Raw genomic sequence first — 11,033 nt, forward strand, 5'->3', positions numbered from 1 at the left:
GTTTCTAAGCACGGACCCAGGGATCGAACCTGTGTTGCTCCGTGCCGTCTTGCTTCCAAGGCGAGCACATTGCCACTGAGCTATCCTCCTGGGACCTCACGGTGGCCATCCGGGGCAGAGCGGAAGGAGCGGCAACAGTGGCGGCGGCACTTGCTGCTGCTGCAATGAGGTAAGTGGGGAGGGGGGATTGTATGAAAAAAAAGAGAACGGACAGTGGCGGGAAGATGGCGGGCGGGCGCACCGTCCATCAGGCAGCTTGGAACGTGGGTTGAGCCCCTCTTCCATTTCTTTGGTGGCCACGGAGCGGCAGCAGAAGCATGACGGCAGAGGGGCCACTGCCGCTGATGAAAAAGAGTGTGTGGAGCAAGGGTCGGGTTGGGAGCAGTGGAGGTAACATTAAAAATGAAAGATAAGGGAAGGGAGATGGTGCTGCCTGGCAGGAGAAGTAGCCTTCAGGTTCCATGGAACCTGCGGGATGAGATTAGCGGTATCAGCCCGTGATCCAAGGAACCTGACTGACTGCTCCCCCCGCCCGGGTGCTAACAATAATTCTAAATATACTTAATCATCGCTATTAATGATCATACTCAGTATTAGCAATAATATACCATTAACTATCCGGGCTATACTAGGGGTAACCACTCGGCAGCCCGAGCAAAAGGCCTGAGCGAAGCAAGGGCATTTAACAAGGGTCCCGGGCTGTAACCCCCCCCCCCCCCAGTAAAGCCCATGGAACAGGTGCTTAACGCTATTAGCAACCAAGGTACCAAAGCACCCGTAACAAAGAACAGAACGTGCACGGCATCCCGTTCAATGAACGAAAATACTGTGACAAGATGACCGCCATGGATGTGGAAGGCAGGGCTTCATACGGATCCTCTCTTCCATATTGCAAGAGGGTGGCAGGGTGAGCAGGTTCCTGGGCCCGAAGGACTGGGGGGGGCAGGTGCAACTGTGCCGAGAGAGAAAGCAGATCAACAGGGGCGAAGTGGGGCAAAGGCAGAGACGAAGAGGAAGGTCTTGAGGAGCTTCTGGAACCATAGATGGTTCTCCTCAAGTTTCAAGGTGGCAGGGAGGCAGTTCCAAAGGGAGGCCCCAGCCTAAAACAGAGATCTGCTCCCAGCTCGTTTCTTTGAAAAACGACTGACCCTGAGGCTCGAGAGGGGAGGTATTTGCGGAGGGATAGTTAAAGGTATTTTGGACCAGGCCCCAGAAAGCCTTGTGGACAATGCAAAGGGTTTTAAATGTAATCCTTGCATCCACTGGGAGCCAATGAAGGGATTTCAGAGCTGGAGAGATACGACCCCAGGGCTTGAGGCCAAGGACAAGTCTCGCAGTCCTGTTCTGGATTCGTTGTAAAGGGCGGAGAGTAGAGGCAGGTAGATTAAAAAAAGAGGCTGTTACAGTAGTCCAACCTAGAGAGAATCAGAGCTTGGGAGACAGTGAGCTTCTTAGGGAAGGAGAGGAAAGGAAGAGTACCTCTAAGGAGGTGCAGTAAGAAGTTAGACTTTTTAGAGACGTCAGAGATGTGTGCAGAGAAGGAAAGCGTGGAGTCAAAGATGACCCCGAGGTTCTTAGCTTTGCAGGTAGGGGCAAGAGGAGGGTCAAGGGAGGCCGACCAGAGAGTGAGGAGAAAGGATGGAGAGGGTGTACCAATGAGGAGGATCTCAGTTCTGTTGGCATTTAACCAAAGACCATTGGCAGCACACCAATTTCCAATGGTGATAAGGCAGTCAGAGATGAGGGAAGGAGAGGATATGCCTGAGGGAAGCCTGAAAATGAGTTACAAAAGTTACATTATTTATATTTTATTTGCAGAAACATTTAGTGCAAACTCAGCTAAAGAACGAGAGCAACAAAGCCACAATTAATTTGTCTCAGGGGACATTAGTATCATCACATGTGGCCTAAAGCTACAGGACAAGACTGTCGCTCCAGATATAAGGAAGAGGAAATGTGTGTTTAAACTTCTTCAGAATAGCACCAGCTCCAGAGTGCCACCAGACCCAGAAGCGCTAGAAAAGAGTCCGTGCATCGAGAGGTTGCTCCAGAAAAACACAAACATAACTTTGTCCATTTCCCTAGAAAGGGAAATGTCAAGAGGCATTACTGCCTGGCACCGAGAGAAACATTTGCCAACGCAGAAGGCCACAAGTTCAGGGTGGCCAATTTAAAGGGCCTTGTGAATTAGAGCACAAGCCACAAAGAAGTGGGAGTGAAAGGGTGAGAGAGTGCATGGTGGCAGGGTGAGTGGATCGGGGTTGAAAGCCCGAGATGGAAATGTTCGAGGGAGAAAAGATTGAATATTATTTTTCCAAAATAACCTGCAGTCTTTTCTCCCCTGAATATTTCTGACTTGGCTCCTGCCCCCAACCACACCTCCACCCACACCCACATACTTACCTTGCTGCCAACTCAATGTGGCCCTGCAAAGCCTGTTCCCTTTCACTTCTGTGATCGGGAAACGGTGCTGCAGGGCCCTTAGTTTTTTTGTTTTTTTTTGGGACCGGCTGTGGAGGACACCCCCGCAACCCCCACTCACACTATAGTGAGCTAGTGTGCGGGGGACTCCCCCACAGTGTCTGCCACCAAATAACGGACTTGATCGAACTTTTAGGCCGTTCCGTTTTTTAGAACGGCTGAAATTCGGCCATATCTCCTATTTGTCACTTTTCATCTGTCATTTTGGATGATTCCGGGTGAGCAGGACACCATATCCATGAACAGGGAGTGATAGGAGGAGTGTGAGTAGTACAGAGAGGAGGGGTATGTGAGAGGTGAGAGGAGGGGTGTAGTGAGAGATGAAAGGAGGCGTTTGGTGAGATGTGAGAGAGTGTATGGGGAAGGGTGAGCAGGACACCATATCCCTGAGCACAAAGTGGGAGGAGGGGGATTGTGGCGAGAGGGAGGGTGTAGCGAGAGTAGGGGTGAAGTGAGAGGTGAGAAGAGGGATGTAGTGAGGGGTGTGAGAGAGAGAGTGTGTATGGTCGAAGGGTGAGCAGGACATCATATTGAGAGGACATGTGTTGTAGAGGAGCAGTTGCATACCTCTGCAGGAGACCCCGCCCCCCCTTCCTCCTATATGTTGGAGACATGATACCATGCCGTGTTTGACACCAGCCATTGTGCCAATACTGCAGCGTGTTTTTGAAGGAAGGTACCCGTTGAAACAATCCTACAGAATATATCCCCGAAGTGATGACAACTTAAGGGAGAAACTCCCTGAAGGCATATGAAAAAGAGCAAAGAAAAGAAGTTAGTGATGTCATCAAAAGTATGCACGACGTCCCGAGATACTGATCGAAGAGAATGTATATATTCTAAAGAAACTAATGATGAAGTAAAATATCAAGTGAGCTTTTAAATACAAAGAAGAAGAGTATTCATGCTCAAAGTGCTGTGGAAAATCAACAGTTCAATAAATGTACAGATGCTGAAACGCAAGGTAGACCAAGTCATCATAGAAGCTAGCTATACGTAGAACGCAGGTGAAGCCACCATTATATAGGAGCTGGACATCGGTACCATGAATTTAGTAAGCCAGGACCCATAAGCGGGAAAGGAAAACTGTTGCAGCAAGAAAAAGCAGACCGTGGAGCTGCATGGCAAGGTTGTCTGGCCTGAAGTCAAGACTGAAGCAGACAAGGTCAGCTACCTATTCTGGAAATGAGTGAACGTGCAGAGTATGAATCATTCCTTGCTAAGGTGCAAAGAAGGAACACCAAAAGTGCCAAGTTTTATTAATTTAGAGCATTTAAAACCTGCAAAATAGACCAAGTCATGGTCTCCTGTCACATGAACCAAGGATGGAAATAGAGTTTGAACTTGGAGTCCTAGACACGATAGTGAGTGCCCTCACTCCCGTGCATTCTCAAAGACAGTGATACTTTGCAAGACCAAGTACAAAGACAATCTTTATGGCAGAAGGCATGGTTGATGAGAGATAATGGGCTAATTGGGTGGGGAGGTAGTGTCAGGCCCCACCTCCTTGCACCTGCGTCTGGGCTCACGTACTGCTAAGTGAACTGAATGTTCCAGACATGGCACACACGTGTCAACCAATTGTAGTAGTCCATATATCGAAGGACCTTATAGTTTGAAGACCAATGAGAAACCGTGTATTTAATGTTCCTGAAGGTGACATGTTTTAGAGGTAGGCACATGTTCTCCACCTGATAGTGGGCAACCAATCACATTCCTAGTTCCTATAGAAAGTATACTTAGATGTTCCCCTTAGCCAATCCTGACCATTGATAGGGTTTTTATTATTGCTAGTAGTATGACATCATCTCTGATGTATTTTTGATATAAAAGCTATGATTTGTGTGAAGATCTCTGAGAGAAATGGAGCGTACGGCAGATGATGTTCATTGTAAACTCCCTGTTTTAGATAATAGTTAATAAAAACGTACTTTGCCATCTTCCTGAGTTGGATTGGTTATTTGGACTGGCAATTAATCTGTGTGATCCCATCCATTCCATGCACATTCCTAAAGGGCCCTAAGCTCAGTGTGAGTAGTAGAGAGAGGAGGATTGTGGTGAGAGAAGGGGTGTAGTGAGACGTGAATGGAGGGGTGTGGTGAGAGGTGAAAAGAGGGATGTAGTGAGAGATGAGAGGAGGGGTGTGTGAGAGGTGAGAAGAGGGATGTAGTGAGAGGTGAGAGGAAGGGTGTAGTGAACGGTGAGAGGAGGGGTGTAGTGAGAGGTGAGAGGAGGGGTGTGGTCAGAGGTGAAAAGAGGGATGTAGTGAGAGATGAGAGGAGGGGTGTGTCAGAGGTGAGAAGAGGGATGAAGTGAGAGCTGAGAGGAGGGGTGTAGTGAGAGGAGTGGTGTGGTGAGAGGTGAGAGGAGGGTTGTGGTGTGATGAGGGGTGTAGTGAGAGGTGAGAGGAGGGGTGTGGTGAGAGGAGGGGTGTAGTGAGACGTGAAACAAGGGGTGTGTGAGAGGTGAGAGGAGGGGCGTAGTGAGAGGTGAGAGGAGGGATGTAGTGAGAGGAGGGGTGTGGTGAGTGGTGAGAAGAGGGATGTAGTGAGAGGTGAAAGGAGGGTTGAGGTGAGAAGAGGGATGTAGTGAGAGGGGAGAGGAGGGGTGTAGTGATAGGTGATCGGAGGGGTGTAGTGAGAGGTGAGAGGAGGGTTGTGGTTAGAAGTGCGGGGAGGGGTGTAGTGAGACGTGAAAGGAGGGTTGTGGCAAAAGGTGAGAAGAGGGGTGTAGTGAGAGATAAGAGGAGGGGTGTAGTGAGAAGTGGGTGGAGGGGTGTAGAGAAAGGTGAGAGGAGGGGTGTCGTGAGAGTTGAGTGGAGGGGTGTGGCGAGAGGAGGGGTGTAGTGAGAGGAGGGGTGTGGCGAGAGGTGAGAAGAGGGTTGTAGTGAAAAGTGAAAGGAGGGGTGTAGTGAGAGGTGAGAGGGGGGTGCGGCGAGAGGTGAGAAGAGGAATGTAGTGAGAGATGAGAGGAGGGGTGTGTGAGAGGAGGGGTGTAGTAAAAATGTAGAGGAGGGGTGTAGTGAGAGGTGAGAGGAGGGGTGTAGTGAAAGGTGAGAGGAGGGGTGTAGTGAGAGGTGAGTGGAGGGGTGTAGTGAGAGGTGAGAGGAGGGGTGTGGTGAGAGGAGGGGTGTAGTGAGAGGTGAGAAGAGTGGTGTGGTTAGAGGTGAGAAGAGGGATGTAGTCAGAGGTGAGAGGAGGGGTGTGGTTAGAGGTGAGAAGAGGGATGTAGTGAGAGGTGAGAGGAGAGGTATATTGAGAGGTGAGAGGAGGGGTGTGGTGAGAGGAGGGGTGTGGTGAGAGGTGAGAGGAGGGGTGTAGTGAAAGGTGAGATGAGGGATGTAGTGAGAGGTGAGAGGAGGGGTTTGGTGAGAGGAGGGGTGTAGTGAGAGGAGGGGTGTGGTGAGTGGTGAGAAGAGGGATGTAGTGAGTGGTGAGATGAGGGATGTAGTGAGAGGTAAGAGGAGGGGTGTATTGAGAGATGAGAAGAGGGATGTAGTGAGAGGTGAGATGAGAGGTGTGGTGAGAGGTGAGAGGAGGGTTGTGGTGAGAGTAGGGGTGTAGTGAGACGTGAAAGGAGGGGTGTGTGAGAGGTGAGAGGAGGGGTGTAGTGAAAGATGAGAGGTGGGATGTAGTGAGAGGTGAAAAGAGGAGTGTAGTGAGAGGTGAGAAGAGGGGTGTAATGAGAGGTGAGAGGAGGGGTGGTGTAGTGAGAGGTAAGAGGAGGGGTGTAGTGATAGGTAAAATGAGGGGTGTAGTGAGAGGTGTGCGGAGGGATGTAGTGAGAGGTGAGAGGAAGGGTGTGGTGAGAGGTGAGAGGAGGGGTGTGGTGAGTGGAGGGGTTTAGTGAGAGGTGAGAGGAGGGGCATAGTGAGAGGTGAGCGGAGGGGTGTAGTGAGAGGTGAGAGGAGGGGTGTGGTTAGAGGTGAGAGGAGGGATGTAGTGAGGGGTGAGAGGAGGGGTGTGGTGAGAGGTGAGAGGAGGGGTGTAGTGAGAGGTGAGAGGAGGGGTGTGTGAGAGGAGGGCATGTAGTGAGAGGTGAGCGGAGGGGTGTAGTGAGAGGTGAGAAGAGCGATGTAGTGAGAGGTGAGAGGAGGGGTTTTAGAGAGAGGTGAGAGGAGGGGTGTAGTGAGAGGTGAGCGGAGGGGTGTGGTGAGAGGTGAGAGGAGGAGTCAATTGAGACTTGAGAGGAGTGGTGTGGTGAGAGGTGAGAGGAGGGGTCAAGTGAGAGTTGAGAGTAGAGGTGTTGTGAGAGGTTAGAATACAAGTGTAGTGAGAGGAGAGGTGTAGTGAGAGGAGGTGTGTAGTGAGAGGTGAGCTGGGTGTTGCGACAGGTTATAAGAGGAGTATAATGAGAGGAGAGGTGTAGTGAGACGTGAAAGTCCTGTGCCATGGAGGTGGGTTGCTACTGTGGCAGGCAGGATGTAATGCCACAGTCCTGTGCCATGGAGATGGGTTGCTCCTGTGGAAGGCAGGATGTATGGCCGCAGTCCTGTGCCATGGAGGTGGGTTGCTCCTGTGGAAGGGAGGATGTATGGCCGCAGTCCTGTGCCATGGAGGTGCGTTGCTACTGTGGCAGGCAGGATGTATGGCCGCAGTCCTGTGCCATGGAGGTGGGTTGCTCCTGTGGAAGGGAGGATGTATGGCCGCAGTCCTGTGCCATGGAGGTGGGTTGCTGCTGTGGAAGGCAGGATGTAATGCTGCAGTCCTGTGCCATGGAGGTGGGTTGCTGCTGTGGGAGGCAGAATTTATCACTGCAGTCCTGTGCCATGGAGGTGGGTTGCTACTGTGGAAGGCAGGATGTACGGCCACAGTCCTGTGCCATGGAGGTGGGTTGCTGCTGTGGAAGGAAGGATGTATTGCCGCAGACCTGTGCCATGGGGGTGGGTTGCTGCTGTGGAAGGCAGGATGTAATGCTGCAGTCCTGTGCCATGGGGGTGGGTTGCTGCTGTGGAACGGAGGATGTATTGCCGCAGTCCTGTGCCATGGAGGTGGCTTGCTACTGTGGCAGGCAGGATGTATGGCGGCAGTCCTGTGCCATGGAGGTGGGTTGCTGCTGTGGAAGGCAGGATGCATGGCCGTAGTCCGGTTGCCATGGAGGTGGGTTGCTACTGTGGAAGGCAGGATGTATGGCAACAGTCCTGTGCCATGGGAGTGGGTTGCTGCTGTAGAAGGCAGGATGTATGGCAACAGTCCTGTGCCATGGGAGTGGGTTGCTACTGTGGCAGGGAGAATGTATGGCGGCAGTCCTGTGCCATGGAGGTGGGTTGCTGCTGTGGAAGTCAGGATGTATGGCAACAGTCCTGTGCCATGGGAGTGGGTTGCTCCTGTGGAAGGCAGGATGTACGGCCGCAGTCCTGTGCCATGGAGGTGGGTTGATCCTGTGGAAGGCAGGATGTACGGCCGCAGTCCTGTGCCATGGAGGTGGGTTGCTGCTGTGGAAGGCAGAATTTATGGCGGCAGTCCTGTGCCATGGAGGTGGGTTGCTGCTGTGGAAGGCAGGATGTATGGCCTTAGTCCTGTGCCATGGAGGTGCGTTGCTCCTGTGGAAGGCAGGATGTATGGCCGCAGTCCTGTGCCATGGAGGTGGGTTGCTGCTGTGGAAGGCATGATGCATGGCCGCAGTCCTGTGCCATGGAGGTGGGTTGCTGCTGTGGAAGGCAGGATGAATGGCCGCAGTCCTGTGCCATGGAGGTGGGTTGCTGCTGTGGAAGGCAGGATGGAAGGCAGGATGTATGGCCGCAGTCCTGTGCCACGGAGGTAGGTTGCTGCTGTGGAAGGCAGCATGTATGGCCGCAGTCCTGTGCCACGGAGGTGGGTTGCTACTGTGGAAGGGAGGATGTAATGCCGCAGTCCTGTGCCATGGAACTGGGTTGCTGCTGTGGCAGGCAGGATGAATGGCCGCAGTCCTGTGCCATGGAGGTGGGTTGCTGCTGTGGAAGGCAGAATTTATGGCGGCAGTCCTGTGCCATGGAGGTGCGTTGCTGCTGTGGAAGTCAGGATGTATGGCCTCAGTCCTGTGCCATGGAGGTGCGTTGCTGCTGTGGAAGGCAGAATTTATGGCGGCAGTCCTGTGCCATGGAGGTGGGTTGCTGCTGTGGAAGTCAGGATGTATGGCCTCAGAGGTGCGTTGCTGCTGTGGAAGGCAGGATGTATGGCCGCAGTCCTGTGCCATGGAGGTGGCTTGCTACTGTGGAAGGCAGGATGAATGGCCGCAGTCCTGTGCCATGGAGGTGGGTTGCTGCTGTGGAAGGCAGGATGGAAGGCAGGATGTATGGCCGCAGTCCTGTGCCACGGAGGTAGGTTGCTGCTGTGGAAGGCAGCATGTATGGCCGCAGTCCTGTGCCACGGAGGTGGGTTGCTACTGTGGAAGGGAGGATGTAATGCCGCAGTCCTGTGCCATGGAACTGGGTTGCTGCTGTGGCAGGCAGGATGAATGGCCGCAGTCCTGTGCCATGGAGGTGGGTTGCTGCTGTGGAAGGCAGAATTTATGGCGGCAGTCCTGTGCCATGGAGGTGCGTTGCTGCTGTGGAAGTCAGGATGTATGGCCTCAGTCCTGTGCCATGGAGGTGCGTTGCTGCTGTGGAAGGCAGAATTTATGGCGGCAGTCCTGTGCCATGGAGGTGGGTTGCTGCTGTGGAAGTCAGGATGTATGGCCTCAGAGGTGCGTTGCTGCTGTGGAAGGCAGGATGTATGGCCGCAGTCCTGTGCCATGGAGGTGGCTTGCTACTGTGGCAGGCAGGATGTATGGCAACAGTCCTGTGCCATGGGAGTGGGTTGCTGCTGTGGAAGGCAGGATGCATGGCCGTAGTCCGGTTGCCATGGAGGTGGGTTGCTACTGTGGAATGCAGGATGTAATGCCGCAGTCCTGTGCCATGGAGGTGGGTAGCTACTGTGGAAGGCACGCTGTATGGCCAAAGTCCTGTGCCATGGAGGTGGGTTTTTACTGTGGAAGGGAGGATGTATGGCCATAGTCCTGTGCCACGGAGGTGGGTTGCTACTGTGGCAGGCAGGATGTAATGCTGCAGTCCTGTGCCATGGAGGTGGTTTGCTGCTGTGGAAGGCAGGATTTATGGGAGCAGTCCTGTGCCATGGAGGTGGGTTGCTGCTGTGGAAGGGAGGATTTATGGCCTCAGTCCTGTGCCATGGAGGGGGTTGGCACTGTGGAAGGCAGGATATATGGCCGTAGTCCTGTGCCATGGAGGTGGGTTGCTGTTGTGGCAGGCAGGATGTATGGCGGCAGTCCTTTGCCATGGAGGTGGGTTGCTACTGTGGACGGCAGGATATGTGGCCGCAGTCCTGTGCCATGGAGGTGGGTTGCTACTGTGGACGGCAGGATTTATGGCGGCAGTCCTGTGCCATGGAGGTGGGTTGCTACTGTGGACGGCAGGATTTATGGCCCCAGTCCTGTGCCACGGAGGTGGGTTGCTGCTGTGGAAGGCAGGATATGTGGCCGCAGTCCTGTGCCATGGAGGTGGGTTGCTGCTGTGGAAAGCAGAATTTATGTCCGCAGTCCTGTGCCATGGAGGCATGTTTCTACTGTGGATGGCAGGATATATGGCCGCAGTCCTTTGCCATGGAGGTGGGTTGCTGTTGTGGAAGGCAGGATGTAATGCCGCAGTCCTTTGCCCTGGAGGTGGGTTGCTCCTGTGAAAGGCAGGATGTATGGCCGCAGTCCTGTGCCATGGAGGTGCCATGGAGGTAGGTTGCTACTGTGGAAGGGAGGATATATGGCGGCAGCCCTGTGCCACGGAGGCGGGTTGCTACTGTGGATGGCAGGATATATGGCCGCAGTCCTTTGCCATGGAGGTGGGTTGCTGCTGTGAAAGGCAGGATGTAATGCCGTAGTCCTGTGCCATGGAGGTGGGTTGCTGCTGTGGAAGGCAGGATTTATGGCCGCAGTCCTTTGCCATGGAGGTGGGTTGCTACTGTGGATGGCAGGATATATGGCCGCAGTCCTGTGCCATGGAGGTGGGTTGCTACTGTGGACGGCAGGATTTATGGCGGCAGTCCTGTGCCATGGAGGTGGGTTGCTACTGTGGACGGCAGGATTTATGGCCCCAGTCCTGTGCCACGGAGGTGGGTTGCTACTGTGGATGGCAGGATATATGGCCGCAGTCCTTTGCCATGGAGGTGGGTTGCTGCTGTGGAAGGCAGGATGTAATGCCGCAGTCCTGTGCCATGGAGGTGGGTTGCTCCTGTGGAAGGCAGGATGTATGGCCGCAGTCCTGTGCCATGGAGGTGCGTTGCTACTGTGGATGGCAGGATATATGGCCGCAGTCCTTTGCCATGGAGGTGGGTTGCTGCTGTGAAAGGCAGGATGTAATGCCGTAGTCCTGTGCCATGGAGGTGGGTTGCTGCTGTGGAAGGCAGGATTTATGGCCGCAGTCCTTTGCCATGGAGGTGGGTTGCTACTGTGGATGGCAGGATATGTGGCTGCAGTCCTGTGCCATGGAGGCGGGTTGCTACTGTGGATGGCAGGATGTACGGCCGCAGTCCTGTGCCATGGAGGTGCGTTGCTGCTGTGGAAGGCAGGATGTATGGCCGCAGTCC

Source organism: Ambystoma mexicanum, chromosome 2p (genome assembly GCF_040938575.1).
Source record: "Ambystoma mexicanum isolate Mex_15411 chromosome 2p, UKY_AmexF1_1, whole genome shotgun sequence".
Taxonomy (NCBI): Eukaryota; Metazoa; Chordata; class Amphibia; order Caudata; family Ambystomatidae; genus Ambystoma; species Ambystoma mexicanum.